Source organism: Mirounga angustirostris, unplaced genomic scaffold, assembly GCF_029215605.1.
Source record: "Mirounga angustirostris isolate CCGP_5_RB_7025 unplaced genomic scaffold, mMirAng1.0.hap1 SCAF_8, whole genome shotgun sequence".
Classification (NCBI taxonomy): Eukaryota; Metazoa; Chordata; class Mammalia; order Carnivora; family Phocidae; genus Mirounga; species Mirounga angustirostris.
The window spans coordinates 1,437,679-1,445,945 of record NW_026991716.1 but is presented as its reverse complement, the minus strand read 5'-3'; positions in this window follow the sequence as shown (position 1 = coordinate 1,445,945).

Here is an 8,267-nt window from a genome sequence, read left to right as displayed (position 1 = left end):
TAATGGTCTAACCCCCCTTCTGCCCAGGAACTCTCAGGAGCCAATCTTCGTGCAACATACTAGAATGAGAATTCTGGGGAATGTAGTTCAGCTTGGCCAAGCTGGCACATCATAAGCCATCACAATCAAGTACTAATACACATCTCCTTAACCATACTTAATCGCCTAATAAAGACAGCTACAAAACTGTACTTCCATCTAAATGATGCCAGAATCCCCATAAAACCAGGACCACACAACTCTTTTCTCAGGAGAGGACACAACGTCCCTCTCCCTCTCATTCCCCTTCCCCCACCTTTTAAAAAATGTCTTTACTGATGTTCATTCATCTCCTACCTGATTCACACTCCTTTTGAAACCCCTTAACCTAAATACCGAAGTATAAAGTTAACTATCATTGACATATTTTATATGCTAAGAGGACAAGAGAGAAAGAAAACAAAAATCTGGTTGATATATATAAAGACTCATATCAAAACAATAAAACAATCAGAACTATTGTCCTATTTTTTTTGGCAACTAGTCACATGGTCACACCTGTTATTTATAACAACCTTCTCTCACTATCCATTCCATATTCCCATCGATCCAGCAAGTATCTCAGCTGGTTGTGGTTCTTTGCTTGGTGGAGTGACCCAAGCCTTCATTCCCAAAGCGTCTGAGCCACTGGCAGTCTGAGGCCTGCACTGGGTTGTCACAATTGTCCACCGGCATTAACCACAGGCACTGTAGTACTAGCAGCAACCCACTTTCCCCTTGGGGTGACCAGTCACCCAGCCAGTACAGTGGTCCTTTGTTGACTCAGGGGCATTATGGAGCCCAAAGCAGTCAGCTGTCAGTCTCAACTTCCAGGTCAATGGAATCCCTGTTGTGTCACGTGGTGACATCTAGGGGACTATTCCACCCTAGGCCAGCAGAAACTAAGCTCAGCACTGGAAATAAAAATTTTGCTAATGGATTTCTTGTAGCGGTAAGAGTGAGGGAAGTAGCTTCTATTTCTACCCCCCGATTTCTGGACTTTTGAATCCTGGCTATGGGAGAAATGGCATGATACATTAGATATTGATTTAGAGCATACACTGCATCCTGGAAGACAGTACCAGCTCTGCAAAGTATGTCCACTTAGCTGCGCCATAACTGAGTCCTTAAAAGGTCATTTTACTATTTTATCAACCCAAGTGCTTTAGGCTGATGACAACTATGGTAAGACTAGTGAACTCCATGAATACAGGTCCAATGCCCACTTCACTTGCTCTGAAATGGGTTCCTTGGTCAGAAGTGATGCTCTGTGGAATACAGTAAGTGGTAAGTCCACAGAAGGCAGTTTTGGCAGAAGCACTCACTGTAGGCCAGGAAGGCAAACCATATCCAGAATAAGTGTGTATTCTAGTGTGAACAAAAACACTACCCCTTCCATGGTGGAAGTGGTCCAGTGTACTTCAGTCAAGTAGCTGGCTGATCACACCAAGAAATGATGCATACTGAGAGCTCATTGTTGGTTTCTGCTGTTGACAGACTGGGTACTCAGCAGTGGCTCTAACTAGGTTGGCCTTGGTGAGCGGAAGTGAGACCATGCCTAAACTGGATCCCTGCATCCAAGGCCACTTTGTTCAGGATCCTGTTAAGCAAGGACAGGAGTGTCTGGGGAAACAGGCTGACTGATAGCCACAGAACAGGTCATCCTATCCACCCAATTATAAAAATCCTCCTCTGCTGAGGTCACCCTTTGGTAAACATTCAATGGCACACATGTAACTTCACATTTTTGTTTATTTGGAGAGGTCTATTCACATAGTTTTCCCCAAACCTCCTTGTTTCCAATATTCTATTGGAATTCATCAGCCTACCTTCCAATGGTACCTTGACCATTCAGCCAAACCAAGAGGCACAGCCTGTGAATTGTTAGACTCATACTTCCGGCCACCTCTCTCCTAAACAAAGTGAACCACCAGGTGCAATGCTTGAAGTTCTGTCTCCTAGGAGGATTTCATTTTATCACCGCCTTTGAGGACCGTCCCAGAGTAGGCGTATACTGCTGCAACAGTCTACTTTCGTAGATGTCATGCAGATTCATCTGTAAGCCAGGCCCCAGTTTTTTTCTTCCTCATTCAACTGGTCATAGAGAACTCCGCCATGAGGCCATAGGTTCAGGCAGATAGGAAGTAATGTAGTAGGAATAAAGGCCTGGAGTACTTGGATCACTTCCTCATGTAACTTAATTGTGTCTGCAAGCCTGCTCAAGCCTGACAATATATATACAACTTCCATTTATTAATGAAGCTGCTGTGCACACCCAACTTTATGGCTTGGTATATCAGACAACATCCAGTTCATGATGAGCAGATCAGGTCACATGGTAACTTAATGGTCCATGGCCAAGCATTTATTCTCTGTTAAGGTCCAGTAGCAAGCCAAAAGCTGTTTCTCAAAAGGAGAGTAATTATTTGAAGAGAATGGCATGGCTCTGCTCCAAAATCCTAAGGGTCTCTTCTGTGATTAACCTACAGAGATCTGCCAATGTTCTTTTTTTTTTTTAAGTTTTTATTTAAATTCCAGTTAGTTAACACAATGTACTACTGGTTTCAGGTGTACAATGTAATGTTTCAACACTTCCATACAACACCCAGTGCTCATCACAGGTGCACTCCTTACTCCTTATCACCTATTTAACTCATTCCCCCCACCCACCCACCTCCTCTGGTAACCATCAGCTTGTTCCCTAAGTTGAATCTGTTTCTTGGTTTGCCTCTCTTTTCCCCCTTTGCTCCTTTGTTTTGTTTCTTAAATTCCACATGTGAGTGAAATCATACGGTATTATGCTTAGCATAATACTCTCTAGCTCCATCCATGTTGTTGCAAATGGCAAGATTTCATTTTTTTGATCGCTGAGTAATATTCTGTGGTATATATACACTAGATCTTCTTTATCCATTCTTCAGTTGATGGACACTTGGGCTGTTTTCGTAGTTTGGATATTGTAGATAATGCTGCTATAAACATCCGGGTGCATGTGTCCCTTTGAATTAGTATTTTTGAATTCTTTGGGTAAATACCTAGTAGTGCAATTGCTGGACTGTAGGATGGTTCTATTTTTAGCTTTTTGAGGAAACTCCATACTGTTCTCCAGAGTGGCTGTACCAGCTTGCATTCCCACCAGCAGTGCAAGAGGGTTTCCCTTTCTCCACATCCTTTCCAACACCTGCTGCTTCTTGTGCTGTTGATTTTAGCCATTCTGACTGGTGTGAAGTGATACTGTAGTTTTGATTTGCATTTCCCTGATGGTGAGTGATGCTGAACACCTTTTCATGTCTGTTTGCCACCAGGATGTCTTCTTTGAGAAATGTCTGTTCATGTCTTCTGCCCATTTTTTAACTGGATTATTTAGTTTTGGGGCGTTTAGTTGTATAAATTCTTTATATATTTTGCATACTAACCTTTTATCAGATATGTCATTTACAAATATCCTCTCCCATTCCATAGGTTGCCTTTTACTTTTGTAGACTGTTTCCTTTGCTGTGCATAAGCTTTTTATTTTGATGAAGTCCCAATAGTTTATTTTTGCTTTTGTTTCCCCTGCCTCAGGAGACGTATCTAGAAAGAAGTTGCTACGGCTGATGTTAAAGAAGTTACTGCCTGTGTTCTCTTCTAGGATTTTATTATTTCAGGTCTCACATTTAGATTCTTAATCCATTTTGAATTTATTTTTGTGTATGGTGTTAAGAAAGTGGCCTGATTTCATTCTTTTGCAAGTTACTGTACAGTTTTCCCAACACCATTTGTTGAAGAGACTTTTTCCCACTGGATATTCTTTCCTGCTTTGTCAAAGATGAATTGACCATATAGTTGTGGCTTCGTTTCTAGGTTTTCTATTCTGTTCTACTGATCTATGTGTCTATTTTTGTGCCAGTACTATACTGTTTTGAATACTACAGCTTTGTAATAGAACTTGAAGTCCAGAATTGTGATGCCTCCAGCTTTGTGTTTTCTTTTTTTCCCCCCAAAGTTGCTATGGCTATTCAGGATCTTTTGTGACTCCATATAAATTTTAGGTTTGATCTAGCTCTGTGAAAAATGCTGTCAGTGTTTTGATAAGACATTGCACTGGGATCTTCCAATGTTTTTAGGAAACATCTCTACCACTGACAGTTCTGGATATGCTCTATTATGTGGAAGGAGTTTTTAGTTCCTAAACGAGCACTAAAAGGGGCTATAACCCAACCCACTCAAAGGGTGAGTCTGGAAAGTTTGGCTTATTTTAGAGAGTAGTGAGCCAAAGCTGGATTTGACTTAGATGGCCTTTAGGTAAACATGCAAAGAAATGGCCATTGGTAAAGGTTGGGTGCTGCTAGACATCTAATGGGAAGGAAAGTAGATGAAGAGACAGGTACAAATATTTATTGAATATCCTCTATGTGGCAGGCACTGTGCTGGGCTTATATTTATGGTGCTTATATTGATGATCTAATTCCTACAAGTGACCAATTTTGGGTTTATAATCTGTTTACAAATGAGGAAATTCAAGTTCAGAATAGTTCAGTGGCATATGCAAGAAAAAAGGAAGAAATTAAAGTTTTTTATATATATATTTCTTAAGATTTTATTTATTTATTTGAGACAGAGAGAATGAGAGACAGAGAGCATGAGAGGGAGGAGGGTCAGAGGGAGAAGCAGACTCCCTGCCGAGCAGGGAGCCCGATGCGGGACTCGATCCCGGGACTCCAGGATCATGACCTGAGCCGAAGGCAGTCACTTAACCAACTGAGCCACCCAGGCGCCCTAAAGTTTTTTATCTAAATGTAGGTCTCCAACTCCAAAATTCATATGACTTTCACTACTTCAGGCCAAATAACTGAAAGAAAGCAAGCAGTTGTGGTCTGCAGTGAGGACTATCATTTAGGAATAACTAGATGGAGGAGGGAGGAAAGAGGAAAAGGGGGTGAAAAAGGCAGATAGGTACTAAATGAGCAAGATGGCTGCCCTTCAAGGGGTAAAAGCAGGGCAAGAGTTAAAAGGTGGTCATTGTGAATGCGGGTCTCCTATACCTATATATGCGTGTATTTTGAGGGAAATAGAATTTTTAAAGAATATTTTATGTATGTATGTACGTATTTATTTATGTGAGAGGGGGTGGGGGAGAGCACGAGCAGAGGGGAGAGGCAGAGGGAGAGGGAGAGGGTGAAGCAGACTCCCCGCTGAGCAGGGAGCCTGACTCAGGGCTCAATCCCAGGACCCTGGGACCATGACCTGAGCCCAAGGCAGACACTTAACTGAGCCACCCAGGCACCCCAAGGGAAATAGAATTTTTTAAAAAAGTTACGCATATAAAGTTTTATCACCATAAAACTGAAAGGCAATAAATGAATCTAAAAAGAAAACCCATAAAAGGTGCTCCAAAGTATGAGATATATATGCATGCATAGTCAGATTTACAGACACACTGAATAAACAAAACCACAAGGGGCACCAACAAGGATATGTCTTATGCCCTAAAAGCCATCTTTTACAGGAGGTTTTACCCATACAGAGATAAAAAGTAAAACATTGATATCCAGGCTCCCAAAAAATACAATTTTGGAGATAGTAAATTTTTTTTTTTTTTAAGATTTTATTTATTTATTCATGAGAGATAGAGAGAGAGAAAGGCAGAGGGAGAAGCAGGCTCCCCGCGGAACGGGAAGCCCGATGCGGGACTCGATCCCAGGACCCTGGGATCATGACCTGAGCTGATGGCAGACGCTTAACCGACTGAGCCACCCAGGTGTCCCTGGAGATAGTAAATTTTAAATGACATTAATAATTGACTGAGTCTTAGGCTAAATTTTACTTCCTTATTTTAATATGTTCAACTCAGTTGGTATGTATTTTTTTAAACCCTCAAATGACTTATGGATACCTCAGAGTAACTGGATTTATTCCTATGAATAGAAAATGTTATGTCCTAGCAATAATCCTGTATAATTAATGCTTTCTTCCATCTCTAAAAGATGTGTTCTTTTAAGTGATTAAGGACTGTAAGTATGGAGAATTCTTTGGCTAATAACACTATAACAATGTGAAGAGCATGAAAATTAAGTTGCTAAAATGTCAGAAAATAGAAATTATTAATCCCATGTGTCTCATTCCATGTCCAACAGCAAATATCCCACAGCTTATATCCAAGTAAGTCCCAACGACTCATACAAAAGCAAAACAACCCAAGAGCGAAAATACCCAACAAACAAAAACAACCTAAGAGTGAAGCATGTACACCACACATTCTCAATGAGCTCAAAAACACGTCATTTTCCTTTTCATTTCACATTTTAATTTCTACCCGCATGATTCCCAGGGAACAGAGTGCTGTGTTTGTCAGCTCTGCATTCACTGAAAAATCCAGCGTCATCTAGTCATCTGGCCACTTACGTTAGTGGTGCTGAAACTGGATGCCAGGGATTAGTCAGCATTAGAAAATAACGCAGAGTGCGTACCGGGGAGAACCCGAAGGAGGACATGAGCACTTTCTGTCACTGCTGGCCATGTGGCTATTTGCTACCTATAATGTACTTTAAAAAAATGCTATCCTTTCCCCCCCCCGTCGCCCCAGAAGCCTGTTAGGAATCCACCTCCGGAGCCCAGCTCGGTGCCCTACTCAGAAGCGTTTACTGACACAGCTCAGCTCATGACAGAAAACGTTTCCTTCCTTTGTCATAAGGCTCTGCTAAGAACCTCATTCATTCATTCATTCATTCATTCATTCATTCATCATTCATTCATTCATTCATTCATTCATTCATTCAACACTGAGTTCCTACCATGTGCCAGGCCTGTTTTAGGCCCCTCGGATGCTGCAGCGAACAGAACAATAGCTAACCCGCCACAGTTCCGGGCGATCCGCAATTGTTACTCACGAGCTCAACAAAACACACACGCGTGTCGGCCCTGGAGGCGCTACTAACGTTGGGGTAGAAGCGACGGGGGGGGAATCGAGACGAACCACAGACGAAGACACAGCGGGTTCCACAGCACGTGGGGTGGTGCGAGCTGGAGACGTAAACGCGGCGGTTCAGACAGGCCTCCCTGAGGGCCCCGCGTGCCCTCGGAGAAGCCGGTCCCGCCCCGGACCGTCGGGAAGGACGCGCGACGGAAGCCTCCCCGGCCCGACCGCCGGCCCGCGACCCGCCGCCCACCGCCACCGTGAGGAGCTCGCGCGCGCGCCGCCCCCGCCGCCGGGACTTCCGGCGGCCGGACGCACTTCCGGCGCCGCTCTAGCCTCGCGGCAAGGCCCCGCCTCGGTGGCTGCTCCGAGCCGCTGGAAGGGCGCGGCCGGCTGGGCCCGGAGGGCCACGTGGTCGCGTTCTCGCGGCCCGCCTTGCGTGTCCCTGCGGAAGCCGGCGCTCCGCACGCCTTGCGCCCGCGGGTCGACCCCCGTCCCGGCGGTGGTTATGCGCCTGGACCCACCTCCCTTTGACTGAAATTCGGACACTCTCCTTACAAGGTTGTTGGCCGCCTTGACCGGACTCGTTATGCGTGGGCCTGGCGTAAGTAAGAGCTTCCGTGCGTGTTTGCCGGATAAAAACCGTGCCTTTTCCCTGCTGGCCTGGGCCTCCTCCGTCCTGCCTTTGACCACCGACCGGCCTGGGCCCAGGACGAAGCTGGAGGAGGAAAGCCACGTGGTAAGCGTGGGGAGAAGACCGTTTCCCTTGCACAGGACTGGAAGGCCGTTGTGGGAACAGAGCTAGCGTCTGACCGCAGAAAGCAGCACCGGGCAGGAGGTGTCTGAAGAAACGGCCCGGTATCGTCAGGCATCCGGACTCCCGAAAGGATCAGTGTCCCGCGCTGTGCTCAGAAAAACACCAGGTCCTCCCCCGGCGGCCCCAAGGCTGTTTGAGGGGGCGCCTGGGTGGCTCAGTGGTTGAGCACCTGCCTTCCGCCCAGGTCGTGATCTCGGGGTCGTGGGATCGAGCCCCGCATCGGGCACCCTGCTCCGCGGGAGGCCTGCTTCTCCCTCTCCCACTCCCCCGCTTGTGTTCCCCCTCTCACTGTGTCTCTGTCAAATAAATAAATAAAATCTTTAAAAAAACAAAACAAAGGCTGTTTGAGGATCTAAGAAATAGGTACTTCCAGATGCACCTCTTAGGGCTGACATTAAGCCACACGGGCAGCTGTTGCAATGGGACCATCTCTGCTGCCAGTGAACATCCAAGATCCAAAGGAAGGGTCTTGCCTGTAGGAAATATGAGTGGGCACAACTATTGATTCTTTTTCCTCCTCCTCTTCTCCTGCCTCTT